We start from the raw sequence: 23650 nt of genomic DNA, 5'->3' as shown, positions 1-23650 counted from the left end.
TTCAAAAACATTGAAGCTAAATGTAGATTGACTAAATGCTTCTGAGTCTCTTAGTTCAGAGGCTTGAAATTGGAATCTGCTGGGGTAAAGAGGTGGCAATCCGTTTCCTCAAGCAATTGCTGGAGACCAGACAGCTAGAATAATAAAACCTATCTTATAGAACCAATCTATGCCAGCTCCATGAAAATCAATGCAGGCTGAGCAGGCATCCCAAAAGCACTTCTGTTATACCATGTAACATGCAATTCTCAATGTACAGAAAGGTGTGTAGGAGGTATCAATTATATGCTTTATTATTAAGTGTATTTACATATTTGATGAGAAACAAAGGCAGATTATGTGGTCTACTTGCTAATATCTTAATTATCACTAATGTCACTTAATTGTCACCACTAACTAGAAATACAAAAAACATAAAGTAGCACCCTTGAGAGCTGGCTAAATAGTAATTTAACCCTAAAATGAATAAACTTCAAGCATAGTACTACCAAAAATTGGTACAATCCTTTGGAAAGCAACTTGATAACATGCATAAGACTGATAAAATTGTTAATGCCCATTAACCCAGTAATTCTACTTAAAGAAAACTATCTTAAATAGTTCAAAATACTGATAAAAGCTCTGTGTACCATATATATATATATATATATATATATATATATATATATAACAGAAGTTTAAATTATCTTTTTATTATATGTAAATAACAGAAATATTTACATATAATAAAATGATAATTTAAATATGCTTCAGAAAGGTGGTAGTTAAAAAAAAAAAACAAAACAAAACAAAACTGAAAACTGTCCGTTCATTCATAGTGAAGAATTTAAAGCATCTTGGAGAAGATGCTTGAGAGAAATAGTGGAATTCAATACTGGAAGAGAACTCAAGAGAATAATAAGAGTAAAAATACGTAGGAAAAAATTACCTCAAGCTACTAATCGTGATTGAATCAGAGTAGTGAAATTATATGCCTTTTTACCTTCTATTTAGTGAATTGCTTCCAATATGTTTATATTACTTTTTATAAAAGAAAAATATCACCATCTTCTATATTCTTTGTATTCTTTATAGCTTTTCCTTGTCACTCTTCAAGAGTCTACTGGCTCTCTGGAAGCCTATTACTTTTTGAAAGTATTTCGTAAGTTGAAGGCTATATCACTAAGTACTTGGAGACTAGTAAGAGTAAAATAGAAAGGCCAGCTTAAGTAATTACTGTGAAAAACATAAAAGTAATTACTGTGAAGAACATTTAGAAAGGTCTTGAGAAAGGGACTTTGTTTAAAAATATCTGGGAAGTGGAGAGGACCTATAAGTCCTTTAAAAGGTCTGAAATGGTCAAATATTAAACAGCAATGTCACCGGGAGCAAACACCTCTAATCTCAGAACTTGAGAGGCTGAAGTAGATGGGTTTCCCTGAGTTCAAGGCCAGTCTGGGCTGTATAGTGAGTTCACAGCCAGCTTCAACTACATAGTGAGACCCCATACTATTTGAGTATAATACTCAGTATTATATGAGTATGTCTTTAAAATACTCTAGGAAACCACATAGTTGATAACAATTAATGTATGTTCAGTTAATCATCGATTACGTAGATCTTCTTTTCCAGCTGACTTAGTAGGCTGATTCTCCTTTCTACTTAGAGGCAGCTAGCACGTTCTAGCCACAGGGAATTGAAAGAATTTACAACTATTCTGCTCCGAGTAAATAAAAGGCGTCTTTCCCACTAAGACACTTTCAAATGTTGTGCTAAATAACATGAAGATGAATCAAGCTAATTCTATCATCATGAGAAACAAGATGTGGTACAACAGGGCAACTGCCAAAGTATGCTCTATGGAACACCAGTCCAAATGAGGCTCCATTAAGGGAATCACTTAGGGCATGAAATAAACCTGGCATATGTTACACAGGTCCCTTCTTTACGAACAAGTACATTCCTAAAGCTTACCACAATGAAGAAAACTATGATAACAGTATCTCCCAAACTCATTTTGTTATGGCCTTCTCCCCAGCCCCTGCTCCCAAAGCAATAACTCTTGTCAGGAAGAATAATGCAATTTTAATAGCTTGTGCATTATATCTTTTTAGTGAAGTGACTTTTGACTAAAAGTCACTGATAGAACTATATCAGGGATACGGAAGAAGAGAATATGTATATGGGCAAGAGTGAGAGATGCTTGCATGTGTATGCTAAATTCTTTCTACAAAGAAGAATGCGAGTGATACTATATATAATTTAAAAATAAAAGAACAATAATATGAATGGATTATTTAAATAATGTAGACCTAGATAGCAAAAACAACTGTTAAAAAGTAGAAAGTGATGCTGATAACGATAAACAAGCAAAACTTGGACTTTACAAGGGGAAGAGGAGAAAGTGTTATTTCTACATATTTCATGTTACAATCTGAACTTGCAAGATGTGTATATAGTACTTTTAATACATAAAACAAAGAAAACTTATAGGACTACAATAATCTATAAACATAGTTCTTTTCTATGAGAAACTTACAAAATAGTCCCAAAGCAAATACTTAAAAGGAGGATTCTATACATTTTTCAGATAATTAAAGAAATATATATATATATATATATATATAGTAAATATATATGCTAGTATATATATATATATATATATATGTGTGTATCAAATAATTATACAAACTTATTTGTAAAGAATTCTAAAGACATAGATTAAAAACAAAAACCTCACAGATTCTAACACTGTAACTTTAAGTAAATTCTATATAAAACCCTGTTAAAAATCTGAGATTTTACTTCTGTGCTGTTATAAATTTCAGTATTTTGGGGGGCTCAGATGATCACTAGTATGTCCAAAATTATTTCACTGTAACTTGGTAAAAATAGTAACAAATTGAGACACATAATATAGAGATTAACATTTGGTTATTAGCAGTGAATATAAACTTTACTGTAGTTTTTTCACTTTTCTCCTACCTACAGATAATGACTGTTGTTAAAATTATAAGTACATAGTCTTAATTTTGAGGGAAATTTTACACATCATAAAGGATAATTGCATGTGAAAATATTTATTAAAGTGTTGATCTCTTCAAAATAGTTAATAAGACACTTGCATTTACATTTGAAAAAAATATTCTCATTGAAATATAAAACATCAAAGAACTAAGCATATCATAGGGTATAGATTCCCTCTATCTATGCTAAGCTATTGAACCTAAATATCCAAGGAATCTTCAGGGGAAAAAATCTCAGCATTTTTACATTTGCAAATTATTGCTCAGATTCTTAATGCTGAAGCTACAGTCCAGCTGTATGTTTTTAAATTTAAAATTATTTCACTGTCTCTACTTACTGAAATCATTATATACTATTTTTGCCATTTTGAAAACCTCAAATATCACATTTTCTGGGAATAAGTGAGGTTCTCAAAATTATATGATTTTCATGTGTATGACGTCATTTCGTCTTCATTGTAATCAGTAGAGAAGACTTAAGTCAGGAAAGTAAGGAAGGTGGGGAAAATGCTTAAGAAGTACATACCTGGTCGTCAAGAAGTAAAATGCTCTCCAGAATCTAGTTCTTTTCTGGAATCATAGCTGCTCATCAATCTTTATAACTGATGGTTTTTCTACCCTAGAACCCTGCTATTAAAACACTGAGCTACATTCCACTCTGCCTTTGTGTTTATCACAATTTATTTAGGAACTCTGATTGGTTAAGCTAGTCTTCCTGCAGACACAGGGCTGTAGTACTTGACCAATTAATATGATGTTTGCCAGAAACTTGAGTAAAGCCAATCCCGGGAAGTAGGGTTTGTAGCATTCTGAGCATGGTGACTCACAGGCAAGTTAGGGAACCAGCAATATGGCAAATATTATGGGTTTTTGAATAAACAACATTTAATACACATCTTTGTTCTATCCTTTAAGAAAGTTCCATATCCTTGAAAACTCAGTTCCAATTCTAATAGTTTTGAGGCTTTTTCTTTGATCTCGTACAAATCAATAGCTTAGACCTGAATGTACCTTCTACGTGTTTTCATGCCTCTGTATAACCTCATGTTTAGTTTATTATTTACATTGTAGGTACTTGCAGACTTTGGGAGTTTTTTGTGGGTTATAATCAGATTGTCTCAATTTATGTCTTGAATACTATGAGTCTTTTATTTCTTTTCTGTGCATACACTGTGAATGCATTATGTCAAGATCATCATGTCTTTTGTATTAACTAATCACAGCAAGTTTCTGGCCCTGCCATTTTCCTCTAAAATTTGTTTTCACCCTTTACCAGGGTGCTTGCTTTATTATGATGAGATCATGTCACTAGTTTCTTCCAATCTGTCAATAGCTCAAATATATGCATATTTAATATATCAGTTAGGGTCCTGTAGACACAAGTATTTACTTCTACCGTCTCATCTCCCATCACAATTTTGCTTGAAGTAGTCTAGCTACAGTAACTTTTAGCCTCTAGTCTAACATCTGTCAACAATAATGCTATAGTAATGCACAAATGTTCCAGTATCTCTGAGATTCTGATTCTAAAAACACAGTCAAAAAAAAGAAAAAAAAAATGATCAGGATTGCATTCAACTCAAAACCTTTTATGCCATAAATAATCAACAGAGTGAAATGGTAACCTACACAACGGGAGAACATCGTTATAAATCATTTACTTGAGAAAGGGTTAATTTTCCAAAATATGTAAGGAACTCCTGCAATTTGATATCATAATGCCAAAATATCACAATTTAAAAACATCCAAGGACTTTAAATTCCTCAAAGAATACCTACATACAGGAGACATTAAAAATGCTCAATATCATTACTTATCAGATAAATGAAAATCACAACCATAATAACATATCACCTCTTACCTGTGACAATGTTTGTTCTCAACAAAGCAGCCAACCAGCCAGCCAACCAATTGAGTTCTAGTGATGATGTGAATAAATCAGAATACTTGTACACTTTGTAAATGCAAAATGGTGCCACTGCTTCAGAAAACAGTATGAAGACTCCCCAAAATATTAAAATCAGACCTACCATATGATCCACCAATCCTACTTTTGAGTAATAATCCAAAATATTTGAAATCACAGTAACTACTTTTTACTTGGTTTGTTTGTTTCAGACTTTTCAAACTAACAGTTTTAGTATTCATTTCAGGTTGGCTTTAACTCACTATACAGCCCAGACTGGCCTTGAATTCCAGGCAACCCTCATGCCTCAGTCCCCCAAATACTAGCACTACTGGGGTGCGCCCCTACACTGGGCATGGCCACTTCATTCTAAATATGTTCTTTTCTGCAATTGAGCCTAATATGTACTGTCTCTGCCTGTAATTTGGTTCTCTTTCCTCTTCAAAAAATAAGTAATTCCCATTCTTTACACTGCATTTCCATCATTACGTTTTTCTTTCTCAGGGGATGAATAGTGATGTCTTTGCTAACTGTAGAGTGTCTGGATGTGTCACTAACTAGAAATACTCTAGAAATAATCTCCTAATTCATAAATTTAAGAGTTAATAAAGAAAACATGCCACTAGCATTGCTGCTCAAGGCATCAGCTTCATCATCTGCAAAATAGAGATAATACCTAATTCACAGTACTGTTTCAGGAGTTATAAATGATCATTGCCTCGCAGAGTCTCTGGCATATAACATGGCTCAATAAAAGCAGTATTGAATTATTTTTCATTATGATACTGTTCTTGAAAATTCAGAAGAAAACTCTTACAAAATCGGACTCTATTGTATTTGTTGCACTAGAAGCTAGAAGACCATGAGTCTGCAAAGTGCACTGCTTATCAAAAGTCAATGTCTATCTTAAATGCAACCATTTCGGAAGGTTTCCCAGTGTGGTTAGGACAGTCACATAGCACTGAGGAGCCACAAGCCTTGCTTATACATATTTGAGGCATGGCTCTTGTTTTGCACCATAAAAGATACGTTGAAATACCTACACAAACATCTCATGTGCCAATTTCAATAACATTTATTTCACTGGCCAGAATGTGGCTACATCTGTGATTGTCAGTGAAGACTAGTGGAGAACTTACTCGACTTTGAAAGCTGAGAGCAAAGACAAAAATCCTATCACAATGGGTTTTTCTGAAATGGAAATTAAATGTTACAGAGATAGTTTTTTGCACAGCTTATGAATTTTGAGATTTTAATATATAATAATCTCCCACATGAATATAGGAATAAAGTGGGGGCTTAAGAAACATCGTACTTGCAAAAGGGATATTAGTGTTTTTAAAAGTTAAGTGGTAAATATACCACATTTTTTTGCTAAAAGGGGATGTAAGGTAAACAACAGATTCTCATTAGGCTGTTGAATGAAAGGGCTCCAAGGCTCACAGTCTCCAATCCTATTCACCGCAGTGATACCTGAGATCAAGCTGTGCAAGGCTCATAACTACATTGCTGTTTGACCATGGGTGAAAGGTGAAGGTCAATTGTCTGTCTCTTTCATGCTTTCAATGTCACCCTCACAGGAGTATATGTCCCCTCTATACAGCACATGCATACACAGCACACACACACACACACATACATATGCACACATAGTACAATGGTCTGAATGAAAGGGATGTGGTAGATGCTGTAATTATACACGTGTCTTCACAATAACCATCATTATCACCACCACCAAAACAATCAACAGCAGCATCCCAGAAGTATTCAGTGCATGCCTAGCAAAGAGCAGAATCCCTCCTAAGTACTGTGAGTACAGCAGCAATCAAACACACACCCAAATCCTTGCCTACATGGATCTTACTTTCCAATGAGGAAAGACAGAAGATGAAATAAGAAAGATAGACTAAAAATCACAATAAGCACTACTGAGAATAATAGTGTAGACACAAGGGACAGGTTCTTCTTAGGAGAAAGGCTGTGATTTTAAGTAAAATGATCTTAGAAGGCATCGTTGAGAAGAGTGTCTGGGAAAAAGAGCTGGATACACTCTTTGAGAATTCCTTTGAGAAGTAAATGAAAGGAAGTAAATGGAATATGTGGGAACAGTATTTCATGATAGAAGCAGTAAATGCAGGTTCTTGTGCTCAGGATTGTTTCTGACCTCGATGCGAAACTGTGAAGATATATCTATGACCATAGACTCGAGCAAGGAAGGAAAAATGGGAAGACATGACAGGAAATGATGTCAGAGAGATAAGCGAATGGGAAAGGTAGGCAATGGAACAGAAGCAGAGCGTAAATGTCATTGTAGGCCATCATCATATCTTGGGCTTTGACTCTACCAGACACGGAGCACCTGTAGAGATTGGAAGGAAAGCAGTGTCACAGCCACTATTTATTTTAACAGACTAAAAGTACTGCTACTACTAGAGAATCAGTTTTTTGGTATTCTGTTTTGCATACTTTAACAAGTGATATATGTATAATATTTCATTTAATTCTCAAAGCATTGCAAAATAGCTGATATTATTCCATTTTTTGAAGAAGAAACAGAGCCTTGCAAAGGTTGAATGAATTGTTTAGTTTGAAAAACATGGTTCTTAAGGTTTGATCTCAGGTGTATCTGTCTGAAATATCTTTATTGTTATGCACACTATTTTATTTCTGTCAGTACCATGACAGCCCACTGGAAAGGTTTATATGTTCTCATCTTGCCATAAAATTGTTTTCTATTTTATGGTGTCCACTGACAAGTTCAGTAGATCTGACTGAGAGAGTGTTCTGCTCTACTGTTCTGCATGGTAATATCACTTATGAGGGCAATTATTGTTCATTAGAATTTGATGAAGGCAAGCTTTCTAATTTAAACAGGGCATCATAAATAACAAACTCCTGTAACTGAGGTAGAGCTTCTGAAGGTGTTTCTTTTTTAATCCCAGTAATGAGGCATTTGCTTCATCTTCATGCTTAGAGGAATGTTTCTCAAATACTTTTCCTCCACTTTTCTGGTTCCCCTTTGTGTCTGAAGTCTTCATTCATAAAATTTGACTTTACTATTCTCGACTCTCCCTGCTCACATGAGCCCCATCAGACTCTAAAACACAGTAATCAGCACATACAGCAGCAACAGTCACAAAAAGGTGAACACTTCATTTTTGTTTCTGCTTCGTGGAGAACAAACCCTAGGCTCTGGTATGCACAGGGAGTGCTCTGCTGCCCAGTGAGTGGATCCGAGTTTGGCTATTCTTGTTAACTACTATCAATCAGCTCTCTGCTAGCCTCAGACCCACACTTAAAGTCTGTGGCGTGCATACCGGTAGTATAAATGGAGGCCTGTATGCAAAAACTTTTTTTAAATAAAACCTCCTTTTACATAAAAGTTAGACTCAAGTGAAAACATTCTTCAGTAACATATGTTCAGTGCACCTACCTAATGGCTCTAAGAACTCATGAACCTTTAGTTCTGTGAAAAAATGTAATTTAAGTCCTTCTCTCTTTTTAGTGTTTATTAGTATTTAATTTTGATCTCAACTTAATAACACTTCTCAATATTAAGAAATGTGAAACAGTGAAATTATAGTCAAAGTGTACAAAATGTAATACATTTTTTCAGTGTAAGTTAAAAGTCCAAAGAAATACAAGGCCTAAAAAATAAAAAATTAAAATTAAATAAAATAAATAAAATGAAAAAGAAGAAAATAAAAATTAAAAAAAAAACAATGCAAAAATATAAACTTAAAATATATACCTCTTCTAAAATGTTATCTAAATATTCAAGTGTATGAAAATTAAAGCAAAATATAAATCATATTACTAGAAATATGTGTAGTTTGTGTGTTAATTCTATTGTAACAAGTGTAATAAATTTCAGTATAAGAATGCTATACCTAAAGCTAAATTTTATTTATTCCTTAACTCTAATATTTTAGAAAGTCTAAAGCAGAAAGTATCACAGCTTTTTTAAGTCCAGGTGTTTGCGAGTGTACGTGCTACTCATTGCCTTATTTTGTGGTTTTGCGTTTGTAGATTCACCTGCTTCCTAACCCTGTTTATGACCCTGCCATCAGAGCGGTGCTATGGCACACTTGGAGAAGTACCAGAGGGTACAATCCAGCTGAGCTTCAACGAGGCAAAGCTTGGCTTCCTTTTTCAGCCACCACACTGTACACAAGTGTCTTTTTGTGATCTATTTAGTGCCACAGTTTCACACCCTTCTTATTTTTACCAGATGAATTTACTGTTTAAAAAGACCCGTAAGCATTCCGCTGAAGTTCTCTCTCAGGTTACCAAACATAGGAAAACTGAGATGCACATTTTTGGTTCCTGTTAAGAAACAAAATATATATGTATCCAGTAAGCTGTGTCCAGACATGAGTTATAGTGCTTTGTAGGTTGTAAACTGCATACTAGTGAACCAAGAATATATACATTTTAAACATGATGAATTTAAACAGAAAAACATGCATAAAACAATGTTATATGTCAATCCACTGATGAAAACTCAGTGACTGAGGCTCCCAGGAACCTGACCCCATATTTCTCCTGGGAACAATAATTGAGCATTGGCTAATTCAGTGTACAAGGCACTTGCAGAACACAGCCGCTGCAGATAAAAAGAATCTACTGTAGTCAATATCTCATGTCATCCATTCTATCAAGATGCTCAGATATAAAAATTTAAATTTTAAGTTCCTGTGCAACTGACATCAACACCATATCAAGTGTTATGTATTTCTGAGCCATGAGTCAAAGTATGAAGAAAAGTATAAAAACAGTATTTTTCCTTCTGTAATAATCTATAGCATTTTTGCAACAGGAGAGGAAGAATTTGACAAGTTATCATTCTTATCTTTTTCCTTACCTAAGCATTTCTCCTGCTGAAATCTTCTTCACACTCAAAAGCAATCACTTTGTCTGGAAGTAGTGGAAATACAGGTTGAAAAACCTTCATAGTAGTTCAAAGAGGTCACTCTTTGTTTTGATGTCCTACAACAAGAGGTGAGAAGTGTTTCCTGGGTTTTGAGAACTGTTCATCGTAAGAACTAACATGTATTTGTAAGAGTCCCTGTTCTGACTTGATTTCACGTTCGGAAAAAAGGCAAAGGGTCAAAGATTCTCTGTTATGAGATCCAAATCTTGGTGTGTTCTGATATTTTGATGCAAGGAGAGATACATTTATGATATTCTCACTTCCATTTAATACATAGTTTAAAATCCCTGACTTCATGATTCTTTTATGAGGCCCATTGGTACTGAGTAGAGTACATAAAACCATTTACATATTAACCAAATACCTTCATGTGTGTGTGTGTGAAACTGTGTCTTAAGAAATTCTAGCATCAGAAAAAAACCTTATGTATGACAAAATATTTATGATTATCTCCAATACACCTCATGTCCAAAAGTAAGAGCAAAAATGACAAACTTATGCTGATAACTTATGAGAGACTCAAGTAAAATACACCTTGAAGTCATTTACACAGAGTAAAATACACCTGCAACTGGGGACCGTAGTGTAAACTGTGGATATCTCATAAAGTATGGTATGAGGCTTGCCTTGAATTCTATTAGGATAGCACCAGGACAGCTCTTAGTGCATGGCTAATTTGAGCCATTGCTATGATCCTTTTGTGAGGATTTTGTCTGACGTTTCACATATCAGAAGTTCTTTCCACTCAGTGGTGGGAAGAGGAATGGGGTTGATCTGTTTTCATGGGCATATTGGGATTCAGAAAAGGGGTAACTCTGGGAGTTGCCAACACACAGCCTCTGTGAAGCTCTGTAGCTTGCTCTTTTTTGGTCATTTCATCTAGAAATTGTGTTGTTTTTCTTCCTTAAACCAAAATTATGATTTTTTTCATCTAGCAAGATTACCAAACATTTGTCTTTCTGTCCCTATCCTGTGTCCCAGGAACTCTAGACACAGGGCTAGATAAATGATGGAGCTCACCTTCTTTAAGTCTCTCCACTCAGGAGCCTATGTCCTGCTCTGTGTGTTTTGCTATGCCTCAAAATTGTCATTTCATGTGGTTTTTCCTATTTTTCTGATTTTTTGAGCTGGAACAGTAAATTTACTTCCTGATGCTATCATGGTGGGAAATCAATTTGACTCTTAATTCTACTTGTAGAATAAAACAATTTTGTCCATACAATGAATTTCAGATCTTAGTGGTCCAGTAAGACCAAGAACGTGTACATTGTGATTTTTTTTTCTTTTCCTCCATATGGGTTTTCTGGGCTCTGTGTAAATGACTGCTTGTTTTGTTTTTCCAGAGAATGTCCTTTGGCTTCAATCCCTGAAACTTCTGTAATCATGGCAGCTTCTTTGTGTTCTTCTGAAACTTAGAGAACTCAGATTTTTGTCACTGAAAAAGAATCATTTGTTTATTTTACAGAATATTCTTTTAAATACTTTGTTGCTCATCTTTCTCTGTGTCATAACTGTCTCTGAGTAGTGGTTTCCATAATCACATCATCGCAGAAAGCAAAGAATAATCAGATTATAATTTTGTACTTTATTTTTAGTTTTGAAAATAAAATTTCTACTTTAGAATATCCATTCATTTTGCTTTACTTGAATGTTAGGGAATTTATTTTACCCACATGAGACTAAATAACAGGCTTCCTTTGTGAAATTCTAGATTGGCAAAGAAACAAAGAGGATTTGACTGTGAAAAGGAAGGAAAGAGTAGAAAGGTTTTCTTTAGTTGATCGCATCTCACGTAGGAAATGATTGAGTTACAGATTCGTTTATGTATTTTTCATGGCTTGAAGCTACATGTATATATTTGATGGGAATTTAATCCTTGCTGGCAGGCATCTAATGTATTAACTAAAATAGAAGGATTGGTGAAAGCTAATGGAGTTACCAAAAATTATTATTTATCACTAGAAACTAAATAAAACATTACAAGATCTTTTCTGAGTCAGCTAACTTCTGAGGGAACTTCTGTGTCATTTAGCACATTTTAGAGTCAAAATAAAATTTTGCCAAGGGTCTAAATACAGCAATGACACAGCTGTTTATTTCAGATTTTCTACAACAGTTCACAGACAGGCACATTTTTTTTCAGCAGTCACTGAGATGTCATAATTGGAAGAAAAATACTTTACAATTACGGTTTTAAACTGTTTGCCTCTGTGATGGGAAACAGTTGTGTGCATGGTACTGAGAAGCTACAGGAAGGGAACTTATTAAGAATTTAAAAATTAAAATTGCATTTTGTAAAGCAAAAAAGTAAAGAACAACATAGTTTAGAGGTCAGAGACTTCTCAATAATCTGAAAACTGTCTTTATTTAATTTTCCAAAGAATTAAATCAGGATAGGTGTCCATTCTGTCTCGAGAGACTCAACATAGAAACAGAGATACCATTGTTCACACAAAATCCACAGGAGAGAGGAGAAAGCTTCGTCTAGCAAATTTTACAAATAAAATGCTGTGAACTAAATATGTCCCACCTCTGCCAAATTTATGTGTTGAAACCTAATCATCGATATGCCGACTGGAGGTGGAATCGTTAGAAGGTAATCAATTTATGGAGGTGGAGTTTTCATGAGTAAGATTAATTCCCTTATGAAAAGAATGAGGGGGACCACTCTCTGCTTCCCACCATAAGGAAATACAGCAAAAGTCAATCATGTACACGCCAGAAAAATCACCATCACCAATAGAAGGTGTGCTGGACTTCTGGTCTCTAAACTGGTGACAGGAACAATATCTGTTTAAGCTTCCCACTCTATAGGAGCTTATTATAAATGCCTTAACTAACAAAGAACTAAGAAGACCTTTTAATTGCATGAATATACTAAACTATTAAAAGTTATCCTTTCTTTTACTCTGGTTGTCATTAAATAACATCTAAATATAATTTAGTTTCTCATGTACTTGCGTGTATAATGAGAAACCATGTGTGAATTATATGGACTAAAATGCTCAGGCTTATTTTTTCTCAATATACATCAATACACTTTTATTATTTCTCAACAGATAAGTGTAATTAATTCCATTTATTATGAGCCTTTGCCTAATAAACAAGTCTATTTTTCATGAAAAGACCAAATCAGGTTTCTGAGCAAGAATGCTTGAGTGGTTGCCCTAGTAAACTCTTCAAGGTCTGTGGGTTTAGAAACATACCACTCTGTAAGTTTCACACTGTTCACCCCTCTGCCTTCTTAAATTGTCATGGTAAAATAGTCAGTGATGTTATTTTAGTAATACATTTTGCAATACCTGATTGTGTCTTGCCTAACAAAAAAAGCCGTATTAAGTGCAACTCTGCTTGCTAACTGCTTTTCTAAAACATGCATATATCTAAACTAAGAGTTGCCTCTATCTTTTATCCCTTAAATGTTAAAACTAGAAGAAGGATTTATATTTGCAGAGGAATAAATACAGTAAAGATCAAAAATTATAGAATTTTGCATAGAGAAAATACCCAAAATCGATAAGTCCATCAAAACAGATACTAGACAAGTGTTCACCAGAATTTAGTGAAAGCTAGAGAATGAATGTGGGCACAGGGATTATTTTAGAGGTGATGAAAATGCTCTGGAATTGTGCAGTCATGTTGGTAGCACATGTTTGAACCAGTAAAAGGCACCAAATCACCCAGTTCAAAACAGTCAACTTTTTGGTATGCGAATTACACCTTAATTGCAAAAATATTAATGGGAGTCCTAACAGTTGTTGGCTTTTAGGTGATTTTCAAATATATTTTTAAATTTTCCTGTCTAAATTACTTCAACAATGAACACAACTAGAAATGAACAATCTTTCACTGGAAAGAGGAAAAAGTAATTAAAAACCACTTAGCAATTTCAATGTAGACATCTGACCAACATCATATGTAGTGTAAGAAAATACTCTATTAGCTTTCCTGGAACCAAGACAAATATACTTAACACCTACAAGTTGAAGCAGGAGAGATTTATCTAGCTGCTAACATTCTCTGTGGTTATTATAGGTGAGGCATATATTTCATTTAATATTTATAACTAGCCTATGCAGTATATATTTTAATAGTTGCTTTACAAGTGGAGAAATTCAATATATTGAGTGTATCTTGACTGGTGCAAGTAGGACTCACTCTCAAGTCTAGTTTTACCAATACTACTGTATCACATCACTGCCGAGAGGCAAGTGATAAGGTTTACACTCAAATCTAGTGCTTCTGATTCCAGAGTCCAGCCTTTGACTCACCTTGACATAGCTAATTTCACTCAACTCATTAAAAACTAGTTTGGGATGATCCCTTTAAAGTACTTAAGCGAACATATATGTTTTGTATGAAGAATATTCAGAGATAGGCAAATTCTCTCAGTGAAATAAATGTCATAAATTTGAATTGCCAGTTTGCTCAAAGTGTTACCTTTTCTCTTTTTTTAGTGTTAACTTTTTGTTGAGCCAAGAGAGATATAAATTTCTTTTGTCAAATGAACTTTCTCAACTCAACTTGCTGTAAAAGGCTGAATATTTTAATTCCTGTAATTTAATGTTGTGAATCCTAGGTCACATTTTAAAGATTACATAGTTTGAGAAGGGAATGGAGCCTTGTGTCTGGCTTTTGCCTTATTATAGATTAAAGGTGTGGTAGTCTAAAATACACTCTGCTAAATTTTGGAACTGAACTTACATCTTTAAAACCTAGAGAGATGATTAATGCTGTTAATTTCCTTAAGGGTTTTTAAACTTGTCTATCACTTCTGATTTTAAATATTCCTTAGATGAAAAAGTACCTGAGTCTTAAATTTTCATATGTAGAAGAAAGAGCCAAAGTGAAGAGAAGGAAGAGAGAGAAAAAGAAAGAAGACAGAGAAATGAAATGATTCACATAATCATTTTTGAATTTTTAAGAAAACAGAGAATCATACAGAAACAGAGCCAATGAGGCATTTCCCTGTTGTACCGGTTGCTGGAATACAACACTACTATCCTTCATTTATCTCTACTTTTCCTCTCAGTTAAGCCAGGAAGAGTGCACATGACCAGTCAGCCTGGAGAACCATTGCACTATGCAATCAACTGAACAAGTACCCCCTTACAGGTGCGTACCTCCCTGCCTACCTCTCAATACATATATGTATGCAAAGAGAGCAATTCTTCTTTTCTAGCATGTATTATGCAGTGAGGTACTGTCCTGGGATGTGAATTTCTGTGTCACAAATAAAAATATATATAATTACTAAGAGAAATTCCTATGCAGAAAAGCAAAATGATCCCATATAGGAAATATTCTTAACATATTTAGGACCAAGTGATAAAATATATGACAAAATTCTAAATCTAAATTACCTATTCTCTTATAAGCAGAACTGAGTACTAAGTCCATTGTTAAGAAGATGCATCTTGACACATATATGTGCTTTGAAAAATGAAGTCAGATATAATAAACCAGAAAATATTGGCTGAATGGTTGGTCAGTGAGATCTAGTTTTTTCTTGGGTAAATATTTTTCATATGGTAAATATTTTCAATAAACCAAATGAAGGAAATCTACCCTTCAAAGCTTTGATGAAGATATATTTAATGGATAGGAACACTGTGCTGAGAATTGAACATGACAGTTTTCAAACATAACATTAGATGTTAATTTAAAAATGTTCACAAGCATAAAGTTATGCTAAAAATACTTTGAGGTAAATGAGTAAAACTCTGAAGATAACTTAGATCAGCTCTAGAACTCTTTTTTTATTTAAGGAGAAAAAGGGAAAAAAAGCAGAAAAAGGGTACAAGTTATACAGAATTTCATAAAAAAAAACAGTAGGAAATGACTAGTTAATGGATTACATATTGTCATCTTAGAAATATTTGTTCAAGTTACAAGATTAAAGCATATAAAGTGGACATTCAAACAGTAAGAATGCAAAGAGTTCTGTTCAATGATCCAACAAAACTCAGTAATATCATTGTCTATCTTATACACTTAAATATACATGCAGTTATACCAATTAGAGCACTTACTTTTCCTCTCTTTTGTACAATGACTATTGCACATTTTGGGTTTTAGTGCTCCCACAGTTCTTATTACTTTTTTTTGGAAGATAGTAAAACCAAATGTGACCTAACAGAACAGAGTCAGTTAAATCAAAAGGGTGGACATAATAGATAATGTAAAAACATAATACAAGGTGACCAACAATGGTTACCATAATGCCTCCCGCTATCTCAAATAGAGTTGCCTATATCATCAGTTATAATAAAATTGAACAAAACAGTAAAGAATGAAACCAACAAAACCAAAACATTGGAGACATTACAGGTCTTCAAAAGTAGATAATAGTCAACCAGAATGGACATCATAATGAATCCCACTATCTTCACAGCTGTTGCCTAAACTTTCGAACCTGATACTATCAAGCAAAGCAGAATAGAGGAACATCAGTCAAAACAAGATGGTGAGAGCAATACAGGGCTTCAAATCAAGTTAATAGAATATCAAAGTGGGTTACTATAATATATCCCGCTTTTTAAAAATTTATTTTTCCTTTATTTAAAAGGATAAAAATAAAAAAGTAAATAATAAAATGGAGATTGAGATAAAAGAGGGCATAACAACTAAACAGTGCAGATCAAAACATAACCATTTAAGAAAATTAGTGTTTCACCACAAGATAATCCCGACATAAAAGTAGTTACCGTATTGTCTCTTTCCTTGAGATCTTTGAGTATAACTTCATATACTGTAGCATCAAATATATCAAAACAATGTAAAACCATTCAAGAGAATGACAGTATTACAGGGTGTTTAGAATCAACTAACAGATAATGAACTATGGTTTCGGTATAATCTCCTTGTCTATAAAAGTTTTTGTTTATACTATCACATATAATAAAATCCAATAAAATACAACATGTTAAGACCTATGGATACAGAAGAACAAAAGCTTGATGGGACTTCAAAATAAGATGATACCAAATCAGCACTACCTATTATGACATTGTTTTCTCCAAAATAGCTGTTCCTATCATCCAGTCTTCTCTGCCTCATTTCTCTTGATCTCTTTTTCTGTCATTTGTTGTCAGTTTGTCTTCTTCATTTTGTTTTCTGCTCCATTCATTGTGGCCTCTCTGCCACTATTTCTGGATTCTTCGTATTTTTCTTTTTTAGAATATCCTGCAGTATTCTCTGTAGAGTTGATTGGTGGTTGCATATTCCCCTAGTTCATCTTTATCCTGAAAGCACCTTGTTTTTCCATCAATTTCCAAGGATAGTTTTGCAGGATATCTCAATCTTGGCTGGAGGTTATTATCTTTCAAAGCTTGAATTATTTCCCCCCACGCTCTTCGTGATTTGATGGTTTGTGCTGAGAAGTCTGCTGTAATTCTGATGGGTGTTCCCTTGTAAGTGATTTATTTCTTGTCTCTGATGGCTTTTAATATTCTGTTCTTATATTGGATTTCTGGAATTTTGATTATTATATGCCTGGGTGAAGCTCTATTTGGGTTGTAGGTAACTGGAGTCCTGTATGGCTCATATATCTGAGTATCTTTACTGTTTGCTAAATTAGGGAAATTCTCTTGGATTATTTCTGTGAATAGCTTTTGTAGTCCATTTGTTTGTGTGCCCACTTCTTCTCTTATTTTCTTAATTCTTAAGTTATAGATCCTTTTATCATCTTCTAGTTTTTGGATTGTTGCTATTTGTTTTTTTTTTTTTAAGAAGTTTTTCATTTCATGCTCCCATATTACAAATCTGCCCTCCAGTTCAGATAATCTGTCCTTAGTTTCTTTCAAGCTGTTATGCCAGTTTTCGATAGAGTTTTTAGTTTCCTGGTAATCTCTTTGAACCTGTTTCACGTATTCTATGTGTTCTCTATTTTCTCCATCAAATAATTCTCCCCTCTTTTTGTGTTCTTCCATTCTACCATCTGCTTTTTCTTGGGTGTTGCTTAACATTTCTCTGACTATTATGCTTATGTCTTGCTTCAGGTCATTAATAACTTTACTCCTGAACTCGTCTATGAGGCTCTGGAGATAGCCTTTTATGTCTATTGGTGGCGTATCTGCTATTTCCTGTTTCTCAGGACTGGGGGCTGAGGAGCCTTTCTTGTTGCTCCCTCTTCCCATATTCTTTGTTCCTTATATATGCAAGCATATATAGGAGGCCCAGCTTCCTTCCCTGTTGGCCAGAATCTGATTGAATTGCGCTGGCTAGGTGTTCTGGCCCACTGCAGCGCACCTGGGAGTTATGGACTGGGCAGCCTATGTGAGGCCCGCCCCTCCAGGTCAACCTACCTAAGGCTTCACCACTAGGGTGCCCCTCCAGGTGCTGGGACCTGGGTTGTGCTAGCCTACTGGGTCTCAGCCAGCAGCGTCACATAGGCTAGGCACTGCTCACCACTCCCGCTTGTGGGGGGGGGATATGTGACTGAAGTCACTACAGCACCCTGTTCCAGCAAGTCTGCCCGGTCCCAGAATGTCCTCTGTTGGCGCTTCCTAGACCGTGGGAGAGTCCCAGTTTCCCTTACTCACCGGAGGTCAATGCATGGCTCCCTGCCTGCCCAGCTCTTAACTCCATTCACCGATTCCTGTTCTCAGAGCTTTTGTGTGTCTCTCTCCATGCCAAGCTGATTCAGATGCAGCAGCAGTGGCAGGAAACCTAAGTTGCGGCTTCCAATGGCGCGGGCTCCAGCTTCCACGCTCAGGCTTTATCTGTTCCTGTTATAGCACCAGGATTGCATTCCCAGTTGGTATCTCTCAGCCCAGTTCATTCTTGGGTCAGCAGGTATATCTCCTCTTGGTTAGGATTCCTCACTCTGCACCATTGCTGGATTCTAAGCTGGGTCTCGCAGAGAGCCTGCGTAGCTGCTGCTATCTGTCCACCATGTTCTCTGGATCTCTAGAACTCTTATTTATAGTTGGCAAATAATGATTATATTTATTAATGAGGTGCCATGGGATTCTTTTTTCAGTCTTGGCTATAAAAGTCACAACCTTCACATTGAGGTACATTTCCAGAATTGTTCTTTTCTTCATATTTTGGCATAGAGCATCCCTGAATCACTCAGGCTGAATTCAAACTTACCGTCCTCCTGCCTCACCTTCCCAGAGTGCTGGGCTTGCAGGTGCATGTGTGTGTGTGTGTGTGTGTGTGTGTGTGTGTGTGTGTGTGTACTTGTGTGCACCACCAGATTCAACTCCTGATTATGTTTTGATATATTTATATGTTGTAAAATGATCAAATCTGGCTAAATAGTATACACATCATCTTAAATATTACTTTTTTGGTTTTTGGTAAGAACCTTTAAAATATATTCTATTTGTTAGTTTGTAATACACATCACTGTTAACTATAATCATAATGCTAAGTAGTAGTTTGCCAGAAGAATTATTCCTCCTTTCCAACCAAACCTTTACACCCTTTGAGCTATTTCTCCTCCTATCCACACCACCATCTCAACACTAAGTTGCATTTCAACCTGAAATCGACAATTAAAAAATGCCAACAGATGTCTCTTCAGAACAGAGCGATCCTATCATTCTTAGAGTCCTTAAAGCACCTGGAGAATATTTAGCTGTTTACCACATGAAAGAAATAACCTGGTTATATTAAAGATAATGGAGGAGGGAATCAAATTAATCTCCCAGATTTTCTACAAGACAGAACTAGAAAATTAAGCTAGTGACTTTCAGAAAAGCAGATTTCAGCTTAACCCAAGTCTAACACCCTAACTCTTAGAGCTGTCTGAAAATGTAGTGGATTTCTGCTGGGGACATGAGGGAAGAATGCTCTGTGGAGAAGTGAGATGTGCAAAGGTCAAGCCTGGCTTCCAGGCACGAGAAAATGTAGCAGGTGCAGTGACCAGCTAGTCATTGAACTTGACCTTAAACCTTAAAGAGGGAAAGTAAATCAAACTCTTTTAGGGACAATCAGATGTTCTATACTTTCTGATGATCCACCAGTGCAGAATCAGTGACATAGGTTTTCTTTAGTATATGGCTATGCTTACAGCAAATGGATTCCAAATTTATGAGGCCCTTGTAGATGCCCCCAGGTGTTCAGCAGAGGACTTACGAATCAGTTCTCACCTGGTCCAAAGAACTGCAGGGCAGCCAAATATCAGCAGCCTAACACAGAGCTGCTTTTCTTCTGTTACCAGACTTCACATTCAGATCTCGCCTCTTCAAGAATATAGAATTTATTTATTCTACTTCTTTAAAACAAAAATTCATGGCCAGTGTCTCCACAGGAGCCTTTTGTTCATTCAGCATTAACTATAAATGACTTCTTTGGTTGCTGTGTCCCTGAAAGTGTTACCTCAACTCGTCTCCACGAGTTTGCCTCCAGTCAGAGTGTCTGTTTCTCATGCCTTTGGTGTTTCATTCTTTTAGTAAGATTTTTTCATCACATTTTTATAAAAAGTGATGAAAAGAAAAGGGAGAAGTGGAGAAAGAAGAAAGAAATAAGACAAAAATTGAGTTACCTTCCATTTTAAAAGGGTTCTGTATATTGAAAAACCTAAGTTGTGCATGATTCTTTGCATGATGCTCTAACTGCACTAGTTTTGTGGAAATGAGAATTGTGAGTTATTAACTATGTTTGTCCAAATAAATAAGTTTCTGCTTTCAGATCCATGCCTAACTGACTGGCTTAATCAGACACAAAGCAGTTGATATTTAAAGGCCACAGTGCTGTGAGGGCCGATACACTCATTTATTCAATCAATAAAGATTTATTGCTCTTTCTGTTGCTGTGATTTAAATATAAGGAATAGAGAAGTGGCCGTGGTTCCTGTCATTATGGAGCTTTTCTTTCCAATCAGCAGCGGTGTTAAATTTGTTTTATCACATGCAAAATCAGTGGAAAAAAACATGGTACTAAATAATTCCTAGTTAAGTGGAATTTTTCATACCCCTTCATAGGTAAAGCTCAAGTGTTCACCTACCCTGCTCCTATGTCTGTTAGATGTTCACTTGGTCTCAGCTTATGGAAGGAACATGTGTTATGATTGGAAGAAAAAATAACTAGGATCATATGAACTAAAGTATGATTTTATTTTTTAGGATTAACTGTGGATTCATAGTACTCCACTGGTCTCTGCCTTTCAGCAGGGATAATAACAAGTATTTCACATATCGATGAGGACTTAATGAAACAACATATGCAGAGCACGCAGTGGAGTGCCTCTGATATATCAGAGGTGGTTAACGAATGCTGAGTCTCATTCGTTCCCCGTTATATCTCCTATTTTCTTTTTTCCATGAAAAGTCGGAATGGAGATACCTGTGTATTCAACATCAAAGGTGAGACCTTTGGATTGAGCTGCTAAAAACAGGAAGTTAAAATGGATCCTTAAAAATTAGGGTTTCCGTAGATGAGCTTTGTCTCCGGTTTCTTCATGGCAGGAAACAAAACTTCTATCCTAAGTCCTGGTGGTACCATGGAATTTTTCAATAGAACCAAATTTTGAACATCTTGGGGTTCTCTATTGGGCCAAATACTGGTCAAATATTCAAGTGCCAGTTTTCTGGGGTTTGTTCCCCTTTCTATGGAATGCTTTTATAATTTGGAGATAGGGGTCTAATTAACCTCACAATTTAGAGAAATTCTGAATACACTCATTTTTTCTGTTTTTTTGGCAGGCATACAAGTGACTCTTGATAATGAGGGCCTAGATTCACGTTTCTGATGGGCCCCAGGTAACAAAGGTACATGGCACAGTCTCCCTACCTCACAGGCTTCGTTCTGAGAAGCTGACCTACAACAACAGGTCTGATATCTTGTTTCTGACATCTAGAGTCCAGCTCAGATTCATAGTCTGGTGTCAATTCCATACTTCAAACTCCTGTGTCTGCCTGTTCATACTGTGGAATGAAGGAATGCTCACGAATTAGACAAGAAAAAATCCAGTACTGGCTGAAGTACACTAGGTGACAGAGGTGGACATAATGTGTTCACCTTTGTGATGCAAAGTAAAAAAAAAATCTATATATCTAGGCAGGGAAACTGTATACAGAAAGGTAATCTCAAATATCAGACCATAAGACCATGACTACCCATGGAGGGACAGGTGATGGTTAAGAATGAACACACGGTAGATTTCAGGGTACCAGGAGCTTTCTCTTGTTTTGATCTGGGTGCTGTCTACACCATTGTGTTTACTTTATAAGCATTCTGCAAAGTGTCCATCTGCACTGTACCCATTTCTATAGATCTGCACCCATTTCTATGGATAGAACTAATAACATTTATGTGCTCTTGATAATATAACCTTTAGGGAAATAAACTGACTCCAAAATTGAAGGATGCGCAGGCATTTTAAGATGCTCAGAAATATCATATCCCTGCTACTTATCCTAAGCTAGCTAAAAATTGGACCAAAAGAAAACGAGTAAGCACTCACTTGTGAATGATTCAATAAGTGACAAAATCTTTTAAATATATTTCCTACACAAAAATTTCTTCCTTCTTTATAGATACAAATTATCCTGAGCTGGCAGGTGATCACAGCTGAGATATTTAAAAGGCACTTAAGATGAAGAAAAACTCCAACAAACACCATTTGAAATCCATTTAAGGAAAATTTCTCTCCAAAGAGCAGAAAAGCAAAGAGGGCAATTGCTAGCAATTTATGATGCGACAAAATTAATTAGCTTTTTTATTGGGTCCGCCTGGTTTTAGGCTGGATGGGCCAAAGATAATGACACACTCAATTAACCCCTTTGTGTCCGTCCAGTATGGCAAGCTGATGTCATGTAATGCGATGGTTCGGTGAGAGTAAGAGCCATAGTTCTAAGTGCTGTCTTGGTTAGGCTGCTTCTTAAGTAGTTAAAACAACCTGTTTTAAACTTAGCTTCATAGCATACGGTGATGCATGTGCTCCAACTCCTCAGTTTCTGGTCAAAGTTATAAAAGCTCTTGGGATTTTCTTATTGATGAAGAGACAAGGAGAATCTTCTGTTATTCATAAAAAGCACTTTGTGCCATGCTTGAATTTATGTTAATGAGGTGATATTTCATCACCCTAAAGGTGAAGAGATGGTTACCAGGCAAATCAACCAGGTAATTAAAGGGTTGAAGTTGTCAGCTCCACCCCGAAACCTCTGTGAAAGGGAGAGGGACTTCAGATTGAACTAATCATTGGTAGCCAATAATTAAATCAATCATGGCATAGCTAATGAAGCTTCTATTAAAACCCTAACTGAAGGTATTTGGAAAGTTCCCAGGTTGCTGAACTCATGGAGATGTATAGTTTGCCCTGTGCATTGGTGTAATCTAATTGTCTCTGAGTTGTATTCTTCAAAATCGGCCAGGAAATGCAAAGGAAGCTTCCCATTAGATTTTATGGGTCATCCAGTACATTACTGGGAGGGGAGGCTTACACAAGTCTCCAGTTCATAAGTAATGAGGAAGAGGCAGGAGTGATAATGTACACTTGTGATTGTCATTTGAAGGAAGTGTGTGGATGGGTGCTTGTACAGTCTGCTCTAATAAGGATCAGAATTGAGTCAAAAGTATAGGGCACTCACATGGTATCTGTAAACAGGGATTAATGCAGGGGGAAAACACACTCATTTAGCATCAGGTATATTACATATGTGTCCAGAGAAAAATGCTTCATTGTGTTAAGCAGCAGTAAAAATTCATTGAGTGTTTATGCATATCCAAGAACAGCCACATTGATCCTTTTAAAATATACATTGGATGTATATCACCCTTCTAATTTTTGTTATAAGCAAATCTCATCTTGGGTCCCCTGTACACATTGAGTGTTATGGATTAAGAACTGGTGG

The sequence above is a fragment of the Cavia porcellus genome, unplaced genomic scaffold (genome assembly GCF_034190915.1).
Source record: "Cavia porcellus strain 051 isolate PalLab524CR breed Dunkin Hartley unplaced genomic scaffold, mCavPor4.1 scaffold_6, whole genome shotgun sequence".
In the NCBI taxonomy this organism is placed as follows: Eukaryota; Metazoa; Chordata; class Mammalia; order Rodentia; family Caviidae; genus Cavia; species Cavia porcellus.
Note: the sequence above shows the minus strand (reverse complement) of the source record.